Source organism: Oncorhynchus nerka, linkage group LG24 (genome assembly GCF_034236695.1).
Source record: "Oncorhynchus nerka isolate Pitt River linkage group LG24, Oner_Uvic_2.0, whole genome shotgun sequence".
Taxonomy (NCBI): domain Eukaryota; kingdom Metazoa; phylum Chordata; class Actinopteri; order Salmoniformes; family Salmonidae; genus Oncorhynchus; species Oncorhynchus nerka.
Window position 1 is genome coordinate 86,684,025 of NC_088419.1, and position 24,520 is coordinate 86,708,544.

At 39.9% G+C, this 24,520-nt stretch overlaps 1 protein-coding gene across 3 annotated transcripts in view; it reads left to right on the forward strand.

Annotated features, from left to right (window-relative positions):
• Positions 1-24,520, forward strand: part of swt1 (SWT1 RNA endoribonuclease homolog) — a 71,397-nt gene that overhangs the window by 6,334 nt on the left and 40,543 nt on the right. The gene's annotated exons all lie outside the window — the stretch shown is intronic.

Here is a 24,520-nt window from a genome sequence, read left to right on the forward strand (position 1 = left end):
TAAATAACTACTGTACTGTCAGGACAAACTCTCTGGTTAAATAACTACTGTACTGTCAGGACAAACTCTCTGGTTAAATAACTACTGTACTGTCAGGACAAACTGGCTCTGGTTAAATAACTACTGTACTGTCAGGACAAACTCTCTGGTTAAATAACTACTGTACTGTCAGGACAAACTGGCTCTGGTTAAATAACTACTGTGTACTGTCAGGTCAAACTCTCTGGTTAAACAACTACTGTACTGTCAGGACAAACTCTCTGGTTAAATAACTACTGTACTGTTAGGACAAACTGGCTCTGGTTAAATAACTACTGTACTGTTAGGACAAACTCTCTGGTTAAACAACTACTGTATTGTCAGGACAAACTCTCTGGTTAAACAACTACTGTACTGTCAGGACAAACTGTCTCTGGTTAAATAACTACTGTACTGTCAGGACAAACTGTCTCTGGTTAAATAACTACTGTACTGTCAGGACAAACTGGCTCTGGTTAAATAACTACTGTACTGTCAGGACAAACTCTCTGGTTAAATAACTACTGTACTGTCAGGACAAACTGGCTCTGGTTAAATAACTACTGTACTGTCAGGACAAACTCTCTGGTTAAATAACTACTGTACTGTCAGGACAAACTCTCTGGTTAAATAACTACTGTACTGTCAGGACAAACTGGCTCTGGTTAAATAACTACTGTACTGTCAGGACAAACTGGCTCTGGTTAAATAACTACTGTACTGTCAGGACAAACTGGCTCTGGTTAAATAACTACTGTACTCTTAGGACAAACTCTCTGGTTAAACAACTACTGTACTGTCAGGACAAACTCTCTGGTTAAACAACTACTGTACTGTCAGGACAAACTGGCTCTGGTTAAATAACTACTGTACTGTCAGGACAAACTGGCTCTGGTTAAATAACTACTGTACTGTCAGGACAAACTGGCTCTGGTTAAATAACTACTGTACTCTTAGGACAAACTCTCTGGTTAAACAACTACTGTACTGTCAGGACAAACTCTCTGGTTAAACAACTCAGGACAAACTGTACTGTCAGGACAAACTGGCTCTGGTTAAATAACTACTGTACTGTCAGGACAAACTGGCTCTGGTTAAATAACTACTGTACTGTCAGGACAAACTCTCTGGTTAAACAACTACTGTACTGTCAGGACAAACTGGCTCTGGTTAAATAACTACTGTACTGTCAGGACAAACTCTCTGGTTAAATAACTACTGTACTGTCAGGACAAACTGGCTCTGGTTAAATAACTACTGTACTGTCAGGACAAACTGGCTCTGGTTAAATAACTACTGTACTGTCAGGACAAACTGGCTCTGGTTAAATAACTACTGTACTGTCAGGACAAACTGGCTCTGGTTAAATAACTACTGTACTGTCAGGACAAACTGGCTCTGGTTAAATAACTACTGTACTGTCAGGACAAACTCTCTGGTTAAATAACTACTGTACTGTCAGGACAAACTGGCTCTGGTTAAATAACTACTGTACTGTCAGGACAAACTGGCTCTGGTTAAATAACTACTGTACTGTTAGGACAAACTCTCTGGTTAAACAACTACTGTATTGTTAGGACAAACTCTCTGGTTAAATAACTACTGTACTGTTAGGACAAACTATCTGGTTAAATAACTACTGTACTGTCAGGACAAACTGGCTCTGGTTAAATAACTACTGTACTGTCAGGACAAACTGGCTCTGGTTAAATAACTACCGTACTGTCAGGACAAACTGGCTCTGGTTAAATAACTACTGTACTGCCAGGACAAACTGTCTCTGGTTAAATAACTACTGTACTGTTAGGACAAACTCTCTGGTTAAACAACTACTGTATTGTCAGGACAAACTCTCTGGTTAAACAACTACTGTACTTTCAGGACAAACTGTCTCTGGTTAAATAACTACTGTACTGTCAGGACAAACTGGCTCTGGTTAAATAACTACTGTACTGTCAGGACAAACTGGCTCTGGTTAACTACTGTACTGTCAGGACAAACTGGCTCTGGTTAAATAACTACTGTACTGTCAGGACAAACTGGCTCTGGTTAAATAACTACTGTACTGTCAGGACAAAACTGGTTAAATAACTACTGTACTGTCAGGGTTAAATAACTACTGTACTGTCAGGACAAACTGGCTCTGGTTAAATAACTACCGTACTGTCAGGACAAACTGGCTCTGGTTAAATAACTACTGTACTGTCAGGACAAACTGGCTCTGGTTAAATAACTACTGTACTGTTAGGACAAACTCTCTGGTTAAACAACTACTGTATTGTCAGGACAAACTCTCTGGTTAAACAACTACTGTACTGTCAGGACAAACTGTCTCTGGTTAAATAACGACTGTACTGTCAGGACAAACTGGCTCTGGTTAAATAACTACTGTACTGTCAGGACAAACTGGCTCTGGTTAAATAACGACTGTACTGTCAGGACAAACTGGCTCTGGTTAAATAACTACTGTACTGTCAGGACAAACTGGCTCTGGTTAAATAACTACTGTACAGTCAGGACAAACTCTCTGGTTAAACAACTACTGTACTGTCAGGACAAACTGGCTCTGGTTAAATAACTACTGTACTGTCAGGACAAACTGGCTCTGGTTAAATAACTACTGTACTGTCAGGACAAACTGGCTCTGGTTAAATAACTACTGTACTGTCAGGACAAACTGGCTCTGGTTAAATAACTACTGTACTGTTAGGACAAACTCTCTGGTTAAACAACTACTGTATTGTCAGGACAAACTCTCTGGTTAAACAACTACTGTACTGTCAGGACAAACTGTCTCTGGTTAAATAACTACTGTACTGTCAGGACAAACTGGCTCTGGTTAAATAACTACTGTACTGTCAGGACAAACTGGCTCTGGTTAAATAACTACTGTACTGTCAGGACAAACTGGCTCTGGTTAAATAACTACTGTACTTCAGGACAAACTGGCTCTGGTTAAATAACTACTGTACAGTCAGGACAAACTCTCTGGTTAAACAACTACTGTACTGTCAGGACAAACTGGCTCTGGTTAAATAACTACTGTACTGTCAGGACAAACTATCTGGTTAAATAACTACTGTACTGTCAGGACAAACTGGCTCTGGTTAAATAACTACTGTACTGTCAGGACAAACTGGCTCTGGTTAAATAACTACCGTACTGTCAGGACAAACTGGCTCTGGTTAAATAACTACTGTACTGTCAGGACAAACTGGCTCTGGTTAAATAACTACTGTACTGTTAGGACAAACTCTCTGGTTAAACAACTACTGTATTGTCAGGACAAACTCTCTGGTTAAACAACTACTGTACTGTCAGGACAAACTGTCTCTGGTTAAATAACGACTGTACTGTCAGGACAAACTGGCTCTGGTTAAATAACTACTGTACTGTCAGGACAAACTGGCTCTGGTTAAATAACTACTGTACTGTCAGGACAAACTGGCTCTGGTTAAATAACTACTGTACTGTCAGGACAAACTGGCTCTGGTTAAATAACTACTGTACTGTCAGGACAAACTGGCTCTGGTTAAATAACTACTGTACTGTCAGGACAAACTGGCTCTGGTTAAATAACTACTGTACTGTCAGGACAAACTCTCTGGTTAAATAACTACTGTACTGTCAGGACAAACTGGCTCTGGTTAAATAACTACTGTACTGTCAGGACAAACTGGCTCTGGTTAAATAACTACTGTACTGTCAGGACAAACTGGCTCTGGTTAAATAACTGTCAGGACAAACTGTACTGTCAGGACAAACTGGCTCTGGTTAAATAACTACTGTACTGTCAGGACAAACTGGCTCTGGTTAAATAACTACTGTACTGTTAGGACAAACTCTCTGGTTAAATAACTACTGTACTGTCAGGACAAACTGGCTCTGGTTAAATAACTACTGTACTGTTAGGACAAACTCTGGTTAAATAACTACTGTACTGTCAGGACAAACTGGCTCTGGTTAAATAACTACTGTACTGTCAGGACAAACTCTCTGGTTAAATAACTACTGTACTGTCAGGACAAACTGGCTCTGGTTAAATAACTACTGTACTGTCAGGACAAACTGGCTCTGGTTAAATAACTACTGTACTGTCAGGACAAACTGGCTCTGGTTAAATAACTACTGTACTGTTAGGACAAACTCTCTGGTTAAATAACTACTAAATAACTACTGTCAGGACAAACTGGCTCTGGTTAAATAACTACTGTACTGTCAGGACAAACTGGCTCTGGTTAAATAACTACTGTACTGTCAGGACAAACTGGCTCTGGTTAAATAACTACTGTACTGTCAGGACAAACTGGCTCTGGTTAAATAACTACTGTACTGTCAGGACTAACTGGCTCTGGTTAAATAACTACTGTACTGTCAGGACAAACTGGCTCTGGTTAAATAACTACTGTACTGTCAGGACAAACTGGCTCTGGTTAAATAACTACTGTACTGTCAGGACAAACTCTCTGGTTAAATAACTACTGTACTGTTAGGACTAACTGGCTCTGGTTAAATAACTACTGTACTGTCAGGACAAACTGGCTCTGGTTAAATAACTACTGTACTGTTAGGACAAACTCTCTGGTTAAACAACTACTGTACTGTCAGGACAAACTGGCTCTGGTTAAACAACTACTGTACTGTCAGGACAAACTGGCTCTGGTTAAATAACTACTGTACTGTCAGGACAAACTCTCTGGTTAAATAACTACTGTACTGTCAGGACAAACTGGCTCTGGTTAAATAACTACTGTACTGTTAGGACAACTGTTAGGACAAACTGGCTCTGGTTAAACAACTACTGTACTGTCAGGACAAACTGGCTCTGGTTAAATAACTACTGTACTGTCAGGACAAACTGTCTCTGGTTAAATAACTACTGTACTGTTAGGACAAACTGGCTCTGGTTAAATAACTACTGTACTGTCAGGACAAACTGGCTCTGGTTAAATAACTACTGTACTGTCAGGACAAACTGGCTCTGGTTAAATAACTACTGTACTGTCAGGACAAACTCTCTGGTTAAATAACTACTGTACTGTCAGGACAAACTGGCTCTGGTTAAATAACTACTGTACTGTCAGGACAAACTGGCTCTGGTTAAATAACTACTGTACTGTCAGGACAAACTGGCTCTGGTTAAATAACTACTGTACTGTCAGGACAAACTGGCTCTGGTTAAATAACTACTGTACTGTCAGGACAAACTGGCTCTGGTTAAATAACTACTGTACTGTCAGGACAAACTCTCTGGTTAAATAACTACTGTACTGTACTGTCAGGTTAAATAAACTGTACTGTCAGGACAAACTGGCTCTGGTTAAATAACTACTGTACTGTTAGGACAAACTGGTTAAACAACTCTGGTCAGGACAAACTCTCTGGTTAACTACTGTACTGTCAGGACAAACTGGCTCTGGTTAAATAACTACTGTACTGTTAGGACAAACTCTCTGGTTAAATAACTACTGTACTGTCAGGACAAACTGGCTCTGGTTAAATAACTACTGTACTGTCAGGACAAACTGGCTCTGGTTAAATAACTACTGTACTGTCAGGACAAACTGTCAGGACAAACTGGCTCTGGTTAAATAACTACTGTACTGTTAGGACAAACTCTCTGGTTAAATAACTACTGTACTGTCAGGACAAACTGGCTCTGGTTAAATAACTACTGTACTGTCAGGACAAACTCTCTGGTTAAATAACTACTGTACTGTCAGGACAAACTGGCTCTGGTTAAATAACTACTGTACTGTCAGGACAAACTCTCTGGTTAAATAACTACTGTACTGTCAGGACAAACTGGCTCTGGTTAAATAACTACTGTACTGTCAGGACAAACTGGCTCTGGTTAAATAACTACTGTACTGTCAGGACAAACTCTCTGGTTAAATAACTACTGTACTGTCAGGACAAACTGGCTCTGGTTAAATAACTACTGTACTGTTAGGACAAACTGGCTCTGGTTAAATAACTACTGTACTGTCAGGACAAACTGGCTCTGGTTAAATAACTACTGTACTGTTAGGACAAACTCTCTGGTTAAACAACTACTGTACTGTCAGGACAAACTCTCTGGTTAAACAACTACTGTACTGTCAGGACAAACTGTCTCTGGTTAAATAACTACTGTACTGTTAGGACAAACTCTCTGGTTAAACAACTACTGTACTGTCAGGACAAACTGGCTCTGGTTAAACAACTACTGTACTGTCAGGACAAACTGGCTCTGGTTAAATAACGACTGTACTGTCAGGACAAACTGGCTCTGGTTAAATAACTGTCAGGACAAACTGTACTGTCAGGACAAACTGGCTCTGGTTAAATAACTACTGTACTGTCAGGACAAACTGGCTCTGGTTAAATAACGACTGTACTGTCAGGACAAACTGGCTCTGGTTAAATAACTACTGTACTGTCAGGACAAACTGGCTCTGGTTAAATAACTGGTTAAACAACTACTGTACTGTCAGGACAAACTGGCTCTGGTTAAATAACTACTGTACTGTCAGGACAAACTCTCTGGTTAAATAACTACTGTACTGTCAGGACAAACTCTCTGGTTAAATAACTACTGTACTGTTCAGGACAAACTGGCTCTGGTTAAATAACTACTGTACTGTCAGGACAAACTGGCTCTGGTTAAATAACTACTGTACTGTCAGGACAAACTGGCTCTGGTTAAATAACTACTGTACTGTTAGGACAAACTCTCTGGTTAAATAACTACTGTACTGTTAGGACAAACTCTCTGGTTAAACAACTACTGTACTGTCAGGACAAACTGGCTCTGGTTAAACAACTACTGTACTGTCAGGACAAACTGGCTCTGTACTGTACTGTCAGGACAAACTGTCTCTGGTTAAATAACTACTGTACTGTCAGGACAAACTGGCTCTGGTTAAATAACTACTGTACTGTCAGGACAAACTGGCTCTGGTTAAATAACTACTGTACTGTCAGGACAAACTGGCTCTGGTTAAATAACTACTGTACTGTCAGGACAAACTGGCTCTGGTTAAATAACTACTGTACTGTCAGGACAAACTCTCTGGTTAAATAACTACTGTACTGTTAGGACAAACTGGCTCTGGTTAAATAACTACTGTACTGTCAGGACAAATTGTCTCTGGTTAAATAACTACTGTACTGTTAGGACAAACTCTCTGGTTAAACAACTACTGTACTGTCAGGACAAACTCTCTGGTTAAACAACTACTGTACTGTCAGGACAAACTGTCTCTGGTTAAATAACTACTGTACTGTTAGGACAAACTGGCTCTGGTTAAATAACTACTGTACTGTCAGGACAAACTGGCTCTGGTTAAATAACTACTGTACTGTCAGGACAAACTGGCTCTGGTTAAATAACTACTGTACTGTCAGGACAAACTGGCTCTGGTTAAATAACTACTGTACTGTCAGGACAAACTCTCTGGTTAAACAACTACTGTACTGTCAGGACAAACTGGCTCTGGTTAAATAACTACTGTACTGTCAGGACAAACTGGCTCTGGTTAAATAACTACTCTACTGTCAGGACAAACTGTCTCTGGTTAAATAACTACTGTACTGTTAGGACAAACTCTCTGGTTAAATAACTACTGTACTGTTAGGACAAACTATCTGGTTAAATAACTACTGTACTGTCAGGACAAACTGGCTCTGGTTAAATAACTACTGTACTGTCAGGACAAACTGGCTCTGGTTAAATAACTACCGTACTGTCAGGACAAACTGGCTCTGGTTAAATAACTACTGTACTGTCAGGACAAACTGTCTCTGGTTAAATAACTACTGTACTGTTAGGACAAACTCTCTGGTTAAACAACTACTGTATTGTCAGGACAAACTCTCTGGTTAAACAACTACTGTACTGTCAGGACAAACTGTCTCTGGTTAAATAACTACTGTACTGTCAGGACAAACTGGCTCTGGTTAAATAACTACTGTACTGTCAGGACAAACTGGCTCTGGTTAAATAACTACTGTACTGTCAGGACAAACTGGCTCTGGTTAAATAACTACTGTACTGTCAGGACAAACTGGCTCTGGTTAAATAACTACTGTACTGTCAGGACAAACTGGCTCTGGTTAAATAACTACTGTACAGTCAGGACAAACTCTCTGGTTAAACAACTACTGTACTGTCAGGACAAACTGGCTCTGGTTAAATAACTACTGTACTGTTAGGACAAACTCTCTGGTTAAACAACTACTGTATTGTCAGGACAAACTCTCTGGTTAAACAACTACTGTACTGTCAGGACAAACTGGCTCTGGTTAAATAACTACTGTACTGTCAGGACAAACTGGCTCTGGTTAAATAACTACTGTACTGTCAGGACAAACTGGCTCTGGTTAAATAACGACTGTACTGTCAGGACAAACTGGCTCTGGTTAAATAACTACTGTACTGTCAGGACAAACTGGCTCTGGTTAAATAACTACTGTACAGTCAGGACAAACTCTCTGGTTAAATAACTACTGTACTGTCAGGACAAACTGGGTTAAATAACAAACTCAGGCTCTGGTTAAATAACTACTGTACTGTTAGGACAAACTCTGGACAAACTGTCAGGACAAACTCTGGTTAAATAACTACTGTACTGTCAGGACAAACTGGCTCTGGTTAAATAACTACTGTACTGTCAGGACAAACTGGCTCTGGTTAAATAACTACTGTACTGTCAGGACAAACTGGCTCTGGTTAAATAACTAGGACAAACTGTACTGTCAGGACAAACTGGCTCTGGTTAAATAACTACTGTACTGTCAGGACAAACTGGCTCTGGTTAAATAACTACTGGTACTGTCAGGACAAACTGGCTCTGGTTAAATAACTACTGTACTGTCAGGACAAACTGGCTCTGGTTAAATAACTGTACTGTCAGGACAAACTGTACTGTCAGGACAAACTGGCTCTGGTTAAATAACTACTGTACTGTCAGGACAAACTGGCTCTGGTTAAATAACTACTGTACTGTCAGGACAAACTCTCTGGTTAAATAACTACTGTACTGTCAGGACAAACTGGCTCTGGTTAAATAACTACTGTACTGTCAGGACAAACTGGCTCTGGTTAAATAACTACTGTACTGTCAGGACAAACTGGCTCTGGTTAAATAACTACTGTACTGTCAGGACAAACTGGCTCTGGTTAAATAACTACTGTACTGTCAGGACAAACTGGCTCTGGTTAAATAACTACTGTACTGTCAGGACAAACTCTCTGGTTAAATAACTACTGTACTGTCAGGACAAACTGGCTCTGGTTAAATAACGACTGTACTGTCAGGACAAACTGGCTCTGGTTAAATAACTACTGTACTGTCAGGACAAACTGGCTCTGGTTAAATAACTACTGTACTGTTAGGACAAACTCTCTGGTTAAATAACTACTGTACTGTCAGGACAAACTGGCTCTGGTTAAATAACTACTGTACTGTTAGGACAAACTCTCTGGTTAAATAACTACTGTACTGTCAGGACAAACTGGCTCTGGTTAAATAACTACTGTACTGTTAGGACAAACTCTCTGGTTAAATAACTACTGTACTGTCAGGACAAACTGGCTCTGGTTAAATAACTACTGTACTGTCAGGACAAACTGGCTCTGGTTAAATAACTACTGTACTGTCAGGACAAACTCTCTGGTTAAATAACTACTGTCAGGACAAACTCTCTGTCAGGACAAACTCTCTGGTTAAATAACTACTGTACTGTTAGGACTAACTGGCTCTGGTTAAATAACTACTGTACTGTCAGGACAAACTGGCTCTGGTTAAATAACTACTGTACTGTTAGGACAAACTCTCTGGTTAAACAACTACTGTACTGTCAGGACAAACTCTCTGGTTAAACAACTACTGTACTGTCAGGACAAACTGTCTCTGGTTAAATAACTACTGTACTGTCAGGACAAACTCTCTGGTTAAACAACTACTGTACTGTCAGGACAAACTGTCTCTGGTTAAATAACTACTGTACTGTTAGGACAAACTCTCTGGTTAAACAACTAATGTACTGTCAGGACAAACTCTCTGGTTAAACAACTACTGTACTGTCAGGACAAACTGTCTCTGGTTAAATAACTACTGTACTGTTAGGACAAACTGGCTCTGGTTAAATAACGACTGTACTGTCAGGACAAACTGGCTCTGGTTAAATAACTACTGTACTGTCAGGACAAACTGGCTCTGGTTAAATAACTACTGTACTGTCAGGACAAACTCTCTGGTTAAATAACTACTGTACTGTCAGGACAAACTGGCTCTGGTTAAATAACTACTGTACTGTTAGGACAAACTCTCTGGTTAAATAACTACTGTACTGTCAGGACAAACTGGCTCTGGTTAAATAACTACTGTACTGTTAGGACAAACTCTCTGGTTAAATAACTACTGTACTGTCAGGACAAACTGGCTCTGGTTAAATAACTGTCAGGACAAACTGGCTCTGGTACTGTGTCAGGACAAACTGGCTCTGGTTAAATAACTACTGTACTGTCAGGACAAACTGGCTCTGGTTAAATAACTACTGTACTGTCAGGACAAACTGGCTCTGGTTAAATAACTACTGTACTGTCAGGACAAACTGGCTCTGGTTAAATAACTACTGTACTGTTAGGACAAACTCTCTGGTTAAATAACTACTGTACTGTCAGGACAAACTGGCTCTGGTTAAATAACTACTGTACTGTCAGGACAAACTGGCTCTGGTTAAATAACTACTGTACTGTCAGGACAAACTGGCTCTGGTTAAATAACTACTGTACTGTCAGGACAAACTGGCTCTGGTTAAATAACTACTGTACTGTCAGGACAAACTGGTTAAATAAAACTGTCAGGACAAACTCTCTGGTTAAATAACTACTGTACTGTCAGGACAAACTGGCTCTGGTTAAATAACTACTGTACTGTCAGGACAAACTGGCTCTGGTTAAATAACTACTGTACTGTCAGGACAAACTCTCTGGTTAAACAACTACTGTACTGTCAGGACAAACTGTCTCTGGTTAAATAACTACTGTACTGTTAGGACAAACTCTCTGGTTAAACAACTACTGTACTGTCAGGACAAACTGGCTCTGGTTAAACAACTACTGTACTGTCAGGACAAACTGGCTCTGGTTAAATAACTACTGTACTGTCAGGACAAACTGGCTCTGGTTAAATAACTACTGTACTGTCAGGACAAACTGGCTCTGGTTAAATAACGACTGTACTGTCAGGACAAACTGGCTCTGGTTAAATAACTACTGTACTGTCAGGACAAACTGGCTCTGGTTAAATAACTACTGTACTGTCAGGACAAACTGGCTCTGGTTAAATAACTACTGTACTGTCAGGACAAACTGGCTCTGGTTAAATAACTACTGTACTGTCAGGACTGGTTAAATAAAACTGGCTCTGGTTAAATAACTACTGTACTGTCAGGACAAACTCTCTGGTTAAATAAACTGTACTGTCAGGACAAACTGGCTCTGGTTAAATAACTACTGTACTGTTAGGACAAACTCTCTGGTTAAATAACTACTGTACTGTCAGGACAAACTGGCTCTGGTTAAATAACTACTGTACTGTCAGGACAAACTGGCTCTGGTTAAATAACTACTGTACTGTCAGGACAAACTGGCTCTGGTTAAATAACTACTGTACTGTTAGGACAAACTGGCTCTGGTTAAATAACTACTGTACTGTCAGGACAAACTCTCTGGTTAAATAACTACTGTACTGTCAGGACAAACTGGCTCTGGTTAAATAACTACTGTACTGTTAGGACAAACTCTCTGGTTAAACAACTACTGTACTGTCAGGACAAACTGGCTCTGGTTAAATAACTACTGTACTGTCAGGACACTGGCTCTGGTTAAACTACTGTACTGTCAGGACAAACTGGCTCTGGTTAAATAATAACAGGACAAACTGGTACTGTACTGTCAGGACAAACTGGCTCTGGTTAAATAACTACTGTACTGTCAGGACAAACTCTCTGGTTAAATAACTACTGTACTGTCAGGACAAACTGGCTCTGGTTAAATAACTACTGTACTGTCAGGACAAACTGGTTAAATAAAACTGTCAGGACAAACTCTCTGGTTAAATAACTACTGTACTGTTAGGACAAACTGGCTCTGGTTAAATAACTACTGTACTGTCAGGACAAACTGGCTCTGGTTAAACAACTACTGTACTGTCAGGACAAACTGGCTCTGGTTAAATAACTACTGTACTGTACTGTCAGGACAAACTCTCTGGTTAAACAACTACTGTACTGTCAGGACAAACTGGCTCTGGTTAAATAACTACTGTACTGTCAGGACAAACTGGCTCTGGTTAAATAACTACTGTACTGTCAGGACAAACTGGCTCTGGTTAAATAACTACTGTACTGTCAGGACAAACTCTCTGGTTAAACAACTACTGTACTGTCAGGACAAACTGGCTCTGGTTAAATAACTACTGTACTGTCAGGACAAACTGGCTCTGGTTAAATAACTACTGTACTGTCAGGACAAACTGGCTCTGGTTAAATAACTACTGTACTGTCAGGACAAACTGGCTCTGGTTAAATAACTCAGGACAAACTGGCTCTGGTTAAATAACTGTACTGTCAGGACAAACTGGCTCTGGTTAAATAACTACTGTACTCAGGACAAACTCTCTGGTTAAACAACTCAGGACAAACTGGCTCTGGTTAAATAACTACTGTACTGTCAGGACAAACTGGCTCTGGTTAAATAACTACTGTACTGTCAGGACAAACTGGCTCTGGTTAAATAACTACTGTACTGTCAGGACAAACTGGCTCTGGTTAAATAACTACTGTACTGTCAGGACAAACTCTCTGGTTAAATAACTACTGTACTGTCAGGACAAACTCTCTGGTTAAATAACTACTGTACTGTTAGGACAAACTGTCTCTGGTTAAATAACTACTGTACTGTCAGGACAAACTGGCTCTGGTTAAATAACTACTGTACTGTTAGGACAAACTCTCTGGTTAAACAACTACTGTACTGTCAGGACAAACTGTCTCTGGTTAAATAACTACTGTTCTTCAGGACAAACTCTCTGGTTAAATAACTACTGTACTGTCAGGACAAACTGGCTCTGGTTAAATAACTACTGTACTGTCAGGACAAACTGGCTCTGGTTAAATAACTACTGTACTGTCAGGACAAACTGGCTCTGGTTAAATAACTACTGTACTGTCAGGACAAACTGGCTCTGGTTAAATAACTACTGTACTGTCAGGACAAACTCTCTGGTTAAATAACTACTGTACTGTCAGGACAAACTGGCTCTGGTTAAATAACTACTGTACTGTCAGGACAAACTGGCTCTGGTTAAATAACTACTGTACTGTCAGGACAAACTGGCTCTGGTTAAATAACTACTGTACTGTTAGGACAAACTCTCTGGTTAAATAACTACTGTACTGTCAGGACAAACTGGCTCTGGTTAAATAACTACTGTACTGTCAGGACAAACTGGCTCTGGTTAAATAACTACTGTACTGTTAGGACAAACTCTCTGGTTAAATAACTACTGTACTGTCAGGACAAACTGGCTCTGGTTAAATAACTACTGTACTGTCAGGACAAACTGGCTCTGGTTAAATAACTACTGTACTGTCAGGACAAACTGGCTCTGGTTAAATAACTACTGTACTGTTAGGACAAACTCTCTGGTTAAATAACTACTGTACTGTCAGGACAAACTCTCTGGTTAAATAACTACTGTACTGTTAGGACAAACTCTCTGGTTAAATAACTACTGTACTGTCAGGACAAACTGGCTCTGGTTAAATAACTACTGTACTGTTAGGACAAACTCTCTGGTTAAATAACTACTGTACTGTCAGGACAAACTGGCTCTGGTTAAATAACTACTGTACTGTCAGGACAAACTGGCTCTGGTTAAATAACTACTGTACTGTCAGGACAAACTGGCTCTGGTTAAATAACTACTGTACTGTCAGGACAAACTGGCTCTGGTTAAATAACTACTGTACTGTCAGGACAAACTCTCTGGTTAAATAACTACTGTACTGTCAGGACAAACTGGCTCTGGTTAAATAACTACTGTACTGTCAGGACAAACTGGCTCTGGTTAAATAACTACTGTACTGTCAGGACAAACTGTCAGGCTCTGGTTAAATAACTACTGTACTGTCAGGACAAACTGGCTCTGGTTAAATAACTACTGTACTGTCAGGACAAACTGGCTCTGGTTAAATAACTACTGTACTGTCAGGACAAACTGGCTCTGGTTAAATAACTACTGTAAACTGGCTCTGGTTAAATAACTACTGTACTGTCAGGACAAACTGGCTCTGGTTAAATAACTACTGTACTGTCAGGACAAACTGGCTCTGGTTAAATAACTACTGTACTGTTAGGACAAACTCTCTGGTTAAATAACTACTGTACTGTCAGGACAAACTGGCTCTGGTTAAATAACTACTGTACTGTCAGGACAAACTCTCTGGTTAAATAACTACTGTACTGTCAGGACAAACTGGCTCTGGTTAAATAACTACTGTACTGTCAGGACAAACTCTCTGGTTAAATAACTACTGTACTGTCAGGACAAACTGGCTCTGGTTAAATAACTACTGTACTGTCAGGACAAACTGGCTCTGGTTAAATAACTACTGTACTGTCAGGACAAACTCTCTGGTTAAATAACTACTGTACTGTCAGGACAAACTGGCTCTGGTTAAATAACTACTGTACTGTCAGGACAAACTCTCTGGTTAAATAACTACTGTACTGTCAGGACAAACTGGCTCTGGTTAAATAACTACTGTACTGTCAGGACAAACTGGCTCTGGTTAAATAACTACTGTACTGTCAGGACAAACTGGCTCTGGTTAAATAACTACTGTACTGTCAGGACAAACTGGCTCTGGTTAAATAACTACTGTACTGTCAGGACAAACTGGCTCTGGTTAAATAACTACTGTACTGTCAGGACAAACTCTGTTAAATAACTACTGTACTTCAGGACAAACTGGCTCTGGTTAAATAACTACTGTACTGTCAGGACAAACTGGCTCTGGTTAAATAACTACTGTACTGTCAGGACAAACTGGCTCTGGTTAAATAACTACTGTACTGTCAGGACAGGTTAAACAAACTCAGGACAAACTGGCTCTGGTTAAATAACTACTGTACTGTCAGGACAAACTGGCTCTGGTTAAATAACTACTGTACTGTCAGGACAAACTCTCTGGTTAAAAATACTGTACTGTCAGGACAAACTGGCTCTGGTTAAATAACTACTGTACTGTCAGGACAAACTCTCTGGTTAAATAACTACTGTACTGTCAGGACAAACTCTCTGGTTAAATAACTACTGTACTGTCAGGACAAACTGGCTCTGGTTAAATAACTACTGTACTGTCAGGACAAACTGGCTCTGGTTAAATAACTACTGTACTGTCAGGACAAACTGGCTCTGGTTAAATAACTACTGTACTGTCAGGACAAACTCTCTGGTTAAACAAAACTCAGGACAAACTGGCTCTGGTTAAATAACTACTGTACTGTCAGGACAAACTCTCTGGTTAAATAACTAACTGTCAGGACAAACTGGCTCTGGTTAAATACTGTACTGTCAGGACAAACTGGCTCTGGTTAAATAACTACTGTACTGTCAGGACAAACTGGCTCTGGTTAAATAACTACTGTACTGTCAGGACAAACTCTCTGGTTAAATAACTACTGTACTGTCAGGACAAACTCTCTGGTTAAACAAAACTGTCAGGACAAACTCTCTGGTTAAATAACTACTGTACTGTCAGGACAAACTGGCTCTGGTTAAATAACTACTGTACTGTCAGGACAAACTGGCTCTGGTTAAATAACTACTGTACTTTCAGGACACTGGCTCTGGTTAAATTACTGTACTGTCAGGACAAACTGGCTCTGGTTAAATAACTACTGTACTGTCAGGACAAACTGGCTCTTAACTACTGTACAGGACAAAGTTAAATAACTACTGTACTGTCAGGACAAACTGGCTCTGGTTAAATAAACTGTACTGTTAGGACAAACTCTCTGGTTAAATAACTACTGTACTGTCAGGACAAACTGGCTCTGGTTAAATAACTACTGTACTGTTAGGACAAACTCTCTGGTTAAATAACTACTGTACTGTCAGGACAAACTGGCTCTGGTTAAATAACTACTGTACTGTCAGGACAAACTGGCTCTGGTTAAATAACTACTGTACTGTCAGGACAAACTGGCTCTGGTTAAATAACTACTGTACTGTCAGGACAAACTCTCTGGTTAAATAACTACTGTACTGTCAGGACAAACTGGCTCTGGTTAAATAACTACTGTACTGTCAGGACAAACTCTCTGGTTAAATAACTACTGTACTGTCAGGACAAACTGGCTCTGGTTAAATAACTACTGTACTGTCAGGACAAACTCTCTGGTTAAATAACTACTGTACTGTCAGGACAAACTGGCTCTGGTTAAATAACTACTGTACTGTCAGGACAAACTGGCTCTGGTTAAATAACTACTGTACTGTCAGGACAAACTCTCTGGTTAAATAACTACTGTACTGTCAGGACAAACTGGCTCTGGTTAAATAACTACTGTACTGTCAGGACAAACTGGCTCTGGTTAAATAACTACTGTACTGTCAGGACAAACTGGCTCTGGTTAAATAACTACTGTACTGTCAGGACAAACTCTCTGGTTAAATAACTACTGTACTGTCAGGACAAACTGGCTCTGGTTAAATAACTACTGTACTGTTAGGACAAACTGGCTCTGGTTAAATAACTACTGTACTGTCAGGACAAACTGGCTCTGGTTAAATAACTACTGTACTGTTAGGACAAACTGGTTAAATAACTCTGGTTAAATAACTACTGTACTGTCAGGACAAACTGGCTCTGGTTAAATAACTACTGTACTGTCAGGACAAACTGGCTCTGGTTAAATAACTACTGTACTGTCAGGACAAACTCTCTGGTTAAATAACTACTGTCTGGTTAAATAACTACTGTTCTGTCAGGACAAACTGGCTCTGGTTAAATAACTACTGTACTGTCAGGACAAACTCTCTGGTTAAATAACTACTGTACTGTCAGGACAAACTCTCTGGTTAAATAACTACTGTACTGTCAGGACAAACTGGCTCTGGTTAAATAACTACTGTACTGTCAGGACAAACTGGCTCTGGTTAAATAACTACTGGCTCTGGTTAAATAACTACTGTACTGTCAGGACAAACTCTCTGGTTAAATAACTACTGTACTGTCAGGACAAACTGGCTCTGGTTAAATAACTACTGTACTGTCAGGACAAACTGGCTCTGGTTAAATAACTACTGTACTGTCAGGACAAACTGGCTCTGGTTAAATAACTACTGTAGTCAGGACAAACTGGCTCTGGTTAAATAACTACTGTACTGTCAGGACAAACTGGCTCTGGTTAAATAACTACTGTACTGTCAGGACAAACTGGCTCTGGTTAACTGTCAGGACAAACTAACTGTACTGTTAGGACAAACTCTCTGGTTAAATAACTACTGTACTGTCAGGACAAACTGGCTCTGGTTAAATAACTACTGTACTACTGTACTGTTCAGGACAAACTCTCTGGTTAAATAAGGACAAACTCTCTGGTTAAATAACTACTGTACTGTCAGGACAAACTGGCTCTGGTTAAATAACTACTGTACTGTCAGGACAAACTGGCTCTGGTTAAATAACTACTGTACTGTCAGGACAAACTGGCTCTGGTTAAATAACTACTGTACTGTCAGGACAAACTCTCTGGTTAAACAACTACTGTACTGTCAGGACAAACTGGCTCTGGTTAAATAACTACTGTACTGTCAGGACAAACTCTCTGGTTAAATAACTACTGTACTGTCAGGACAAACTCTCTGGTTAAATAACTACTGTACTGTCAGGACAAACTGGCTCTGGTTAAATAACTACTGTACTGTCAGGACAAACTGGCTCTGGTTAAATAACTACTGTACTGTCAGGACAAACTGGCTCTGGTTAAATAACTACTGTACTGTCAGGACAAACTCTCTGGTTAAACAAACTCAGGACAAACTCTGGTTAAACAACTACTGTACTGTCAGGACAAACTGGCTCTGGTTAAATAACTACTGTACTGTCAGGACAAACTGGCTCTGGTTAAATAACTACTGTACTGTCAGGACAAACTGGCTCTGGTTAAATAACTACTGTACTGTCAGGACAAACTGGCTCTGGTTAAAAATAACTCAGGACAAACTGGCTCTGTACTGTCAGGACAAACTGGCTCTGGTTAAACAACTACTGTACTGTCAGGACAAACTGGCTCTGGTTAAATAACTACTGTACTGTCAGGACAAACTGGCTCTGGTTAAATAACTACTGTACTGTCAGGACAAACTGGCTCTGGTTAAATAACTACTGTACTGTCAGGACAAACTGGCTCTGGTTAAATAACTACTGTACTGTCAGGACAAACTGGCTCTGGTTAAATAACTACTGTACTGTCAGGACAAACTGGCTCTGGTTAAATAACTGTACTGTCAGGACAAACTGCTCTGGACAAACAGGACTCTGGTTAAATAACTGTTAGGACAAACTGTACTGTCAGGACAAACTGGCTCTGGTTAAATAACTACTGTACTGTTAGGACAAACTCTCTGGTTAAATAACTACTGTACTGTCAGGACTGGTTAAATAAACTCAGGCTCTGGTTAAATAACTACTGTACTGTCAGGACAAACTGGCTCTGGTTAAATAACTACTGTACTGTCAGGACAAACTGGCTCTGGTTAAATAACTACTGTACTGTCAGGACAAACTCTCTGGTTAAATAACTACTGTACTGTCAGGACAAACTGGTTAAATAACTAACTCAGGACAAACTGGCTCTGGTTAAATAACTACTGTACTGTCAGGACAAACTGGCTCTGGTTAAATAACTACTGTACTGTCAGGACAAACTCTCTGGTTAAACTAACTACTGTACTGTCAGGACAAACTGGCTCTGGTTAAATAACTACTGTACTGTCAGGACAAACTGGCTCTGGTTAAATAACTACTGTACTGTCAGGACAAACTCTCTGGTTAAACAACTACTGTACTGTCAGGACAAACTGTCTCTGGTTAAATAACTACTGTACTGTCAGGACAAACTGGCTCTGGTTAAATAACTACTGTACTGTCAGGACAAACTCTCTGGTTAAACAACTACTGTACTGTCAGGACAAACTGTCTCTGGTTAAATAACTACTGTACTGTCAGGACAAACTGGCTCTGGTTAAATAACTACTGTACTGTCAGGACAAACTGGCTCTGGTTAAATAACTACTCTCAGGACAAACTCTCTGGTTAAATAACTACTGTACTGTCAGGACAAACTGGCTCTGGTTAAACAACTACTGTACTGTCAGGACAAACTGGCTCTGGTTAAATAACTACTGTACTGTCAGGACAGGACAAACTGTACTCTGGTGGTTAAATAACTACTGTACTGTCAGGACAAACTGGCTCTGGTTAAATAACTACTGTACTGTCAGGACAAACTGGCTCTGGTTAAATAACTACTGTACTGTCAGGACAAACTGGCTCTGGTTAAATAACTACTGTACTGTCAGGACAAACTGGCTCTGGTTAAATAACTACTGTACTGTCAGGACAAACTGGCTCTGGTTAAATAACTACTGTACTGTCAGGACAAACTCTCTGGTTAAATAACTACTGTACTGTCAGGACAAACTGGCTCTGGTTAAATAACTACTGTACTGTTAGGACAAACTCTCTGGTTAAATAACTACTGTACTGTCAGGACAAACTGGCTCTGGTTAAATAACTACTGTACTGTCAGGACAAACTCTCTGGTTAAATAACTACTGTACTGTCAGGACAAACTGGCTCTGGTTAAATAACTACTGTACTGTCAGGACAAACTGGCTCTGGTTAAATAACTACTGTACTGTCAGGACAAACTGGCTCTGGTTAAATAACTACTGTACTGTCAGGACAAACTCTCTGGTTAAATAACTCAGGACAAACTCTCTGTTAAACAACTACTGTCAGGACAAACTGGCTCTGGTTAAATAACTACTGTACTGTTAGGACAAACTCTCTGGTTAAATAACTACTGTACTGTCAGGACAAACTGGCTCTGGTTAAATAACTACTGTACTGTTAGGACAAACTCTCTGGTTAAATAACTACTGTACTGTCAGGACAAACTGGCTCTGGTTAAATAACTACTGTACTGTCAGGACAAACTGGCTCTGGTTAAATAACTACTGTACTGTCAGGACAAACTCTCTGGTTAAATAACTACTGTACTGTCAGGACAAACTCTCTGGTTAAATAACTACTGTACTGTTAGGACTAACTGGCTCTGGTTAAATAACTACTGTACTGTCAGGACAAACTGGCTCTGGTTAAATAACTACTGTACTGTTAGGACAAACTCTCTGGTTAAACAACTACTGTACTGTCAGGACAAACTCTCTGGTTAAACAACTACTGTACTGTCAGGACAAACTGTCTCTGGTTAAATAACTACTGTACTGTCAGGACAAACTCTCTGGTTAAACAACTACTGTACTGTCAGGACAAACTGGCTCTGGTTAAACAACTACTGTACTGTCAGGACAAACTGGCTCTGGTTAAATAACGACTGTACTGTCAGGACAAACTGGCTCTGGTTAAATAACTACTGTACTGTCAGGACAAACTGGCTCTGGTTAAATAACGACTGTACTGTCAGGACAAACTGGCTCTGGTTAAATAACTACTGTACTGTCAGGACAAACTGGCTCTGGTTAAATAACTACTGTACTGTCAGGACAAACTGGCTCTGGTTAAATAACTACTGTACTGTCAGGACAAACTGGCTCTGGTTAAATCAGGAACTGGCTCTGGTTAAATAACTACTGTACTGTCAGGACAAACTGGCTCTGGTTAAATAACTACTGTACTGTCAGGACAAACTCTCTGGTTAAATAACTACTGTACTGTCAGGACAAACTCTCTGGTTAAATAACTACTGTACTGTTAGGACAAACTGGCTCTGGTTAAATAACTACTGTACTGTCAGGACAAATTGTCTCTGGTTAAATAACTACTGTACTGTCAGGACAAACTGGCTCTGGTTAAATAACTACTGTACTGTTAGGACAAACTCTCTGGTTAAACAACTACTGTACTGTCAGGACAAACTCTCTGGTTAAACAACTACTGTACTGTCAGGACAAACTGTCTCTGGTTAAATAACTACTGTACTGTTAGGACAAACTCTCTGGTTAAACAACTACTGTACTGTCAGGACAAACTGGCTCTGGTTAAATAACTACTGTACTGTCAAGACAAACTCTCTGGTTAAATAACTACTGTACTGTCAGGACAAACTGGCTCTGGTTAAATAACTACTGTACTGTCAGGACAAACTCTCTGGTTAAATAACTACTGTACTGTCAGGACAAACTGGCTCTGGTTAAATAACTACTGTACTGTCAGGACAAACTGGCTCTGGTTAAATAACTACTGTACTGTCAGGACAAACTCTCTGGTTAAATAACTACTGTACTGTCAGGACAAACTCTCTGGTTAAATAACTACTGTACTGTCAGGACAAACTGTCTCTGGTTAAATAACTACTGTACTGTCAGGACAAACTCTCTGGTTAAACTAACTGTCAGGACAAACTGTACTGTCAGGACAAACTGGCTCTGGTTAAATAACTACTGTACTGTCAGGACAAACTGGCTCTGGTTAAATAACTACTGTACTGTCAGGACAAACTCTCTGGTTAAATAACTACTGTACTGTCAGGACAAACTGGCTCTGGTTAAATAACTACTGTACTGTCAGGACAAACTGGCTCTGGTTAAATAACTACTGTACTGTCAGGACAAACTGGCTCTGGTTAAATAACTACTGTACTGTTAGGACAAACTCTCTGGTTAAATAACTACTGTACTGTCAGGACAAACTGGCTCTGGTTAAATAACTACTGTACTGTCAGGACAAACTCTCTGGTTAAATAACTACTGTACTGTCAGGACAAACTGGCTCTGGTTAAATAACTACTGTACTGTTAGGACAAACTGGCTCTGGTTAAATAACTACTGTACTGTCAGGACAAACTGGCTCTGGTTAAATAACTGTCAGGACAAACTGTACTGTCAGGACAAACTGGCTCTGGTTAAATAACTACTGTACTGTCAGGACAAACTCTCTGGTTAAATAACTACTGTACTGTCAGGACAAACTGGCTCTGGTTAAATAACTACTGTACTGTCAGGACAAACTGGCTCTGGTTAAATAACTACTGTACTGTCAGGACAAACTCTCTGGTTAAATAACTACTGTACTGTCAGGACAAACTCTCTGGTTAAATAACTACTGTACTGTCAGGACAAACTGGCTCTGGTTAAATAACTACTGTACTGTCAGGACAAACTCTCTGGTTAAACAACTACTTTACTGTCAGGACAAACTGGCTCTGGTTAAATAACTACTGTACTGTCAGGACAAACTGGCTCTGGTTAAATAACTACTGTACTGTCAGGACAAACTGGCTCTGGTTAAATAACTACTGTACTGTCAGGACAAACTGGCTCTGGTTAAATAACTACTGTACTGTCAGGACAAACTGGCTCTGGTTAAATAACTACTGTACTGTTAGGACAAACTCTCTGGTTAAATAACTACTGTACTGTCAGGACAAACTGGCTCTGGTTAAATAACTACTGTACTGTTAGGACAAACTCTCTGGTTAAATAACTACTGTACTGTCAGGACAAACTGGCTCTGGTTAAATAACTACTGTACTGTCAGGACAAACTCTCTGGTTAAATAACTACTGTACTGTCAGGACAAACTGGCTCTGGTTAAATAACTACTGTACTGTTAGGACAAACTGGCTCTGGTTAAATAACTACTGTACTGTCAGGACAAACTCTCTGGTTAAATAACTACTGTACTGTCAGGACAAACTCTCTGGTTAAACAACTACTGTACTGTCAGGACAAACTCTCTGGTTAAACAAACTACTGTACTGTCAGGACAAACTGTCTCTGGTTAAATAACTACTGTACTGTCAGGACAAACTGGCTCTGGTTAAATAACTACTGTACTGTCAGGACAAACTGGCTCTGGTTAAATAACTACTGTACTGTCAGGACAAACTGGCTCTGGTTAAATAACTACTGTACTGTCAGGACAAACTCTCTGGTTAAATAACTACTGTACTGTCAGGACAAACTGGCTCTGGTTAAATAACTACTGTACTGTCAGGACAAACTGGCTCTGGTTAAATAACTACTGTACTGTCAGGACAAACTCTCTGGTTAAATAACTACTGTACTGTCAGGACAAACTGGCTCTGGTTAAATAACTACTGTACTGTCAGGACAAACTCTCTGGTTAAATAACTACTGTACTGTCAGGACAAACTGGCTCTGGTTAAATAACTACTGTACTGTCAGGACAAACTGGCTCTGGTTAAATAACTACTGTACTGTCAGGACAAACTGGCTCTGGTTAAATAACTACTGTACTGTCAGGACAAACTCTCTGGTTAAACAACTACTTTACTGTCAGGACAAACTGGCTCTGGTTAAATAACTACTGTACTGTCAGGACAAACTGGCTCTGGTTAAATAACTACTGTACTGTCAGGACAAACTGGCTCTGGTTAAATAACTACTGTACTGTCAGGACAAACTGGCTCTGGTTAAATAACTACTGTACTGTTCAGGACAAACTCTCTGGTTAAATAACTACTGTACTGTCAGGACAAACTGGCTCTGGTTAAATAACTACTGTACTGTCAGGACAAACTGGCTCTGGTTAAATAACTACTGTACTGTCAGGACAAACTGGCTCTGGTTAAATAACTACTGTACTGTTAGGACAAACTCTCTGGTTAAATAACTACTGTACTGTCAGGACAAACTGGCTCTGGTTAAATAACTACTGTACTGTCAGGACAAACTGGCTCTGGTTAAATAACTACTGTACTGTCAGGACAAACTCTCTGGTTAAATAACTACTGTACTGTTAGGACTAACTGGCTCTGGTTAAATAACTACTGTACTGTCAGGACAAACTGGCTCTGGTTAAATAACTACTGTACTGTTAGGACAAACTCTCTGGTTTACTGTACTGGACAAACTCTCTGGTTAAACAACTACTGTACTGTCAGGACAAACTCTCTGGTTAAACAACTACTGTACTGTCAGGACAAACTGTCTCTGGTTAAATAACTACTGTACTGTTAGGACAAACTGGCTCTGGTTAAATAACTACTGTACTGTCAGGACAAACTGGCTCTGGTTAAATAACTACTGTACAGTCAGGACAAACTCTCTGGTTAAACAACTACTGTACTGTGTCAGGACAAACTGGCTCTGGTTAAATAACTACTGTACTGTCAGGACAAACTCTCTGGTTAAATAACTACTGTACTGTCAGGACAAACTGGCTCTGGTTA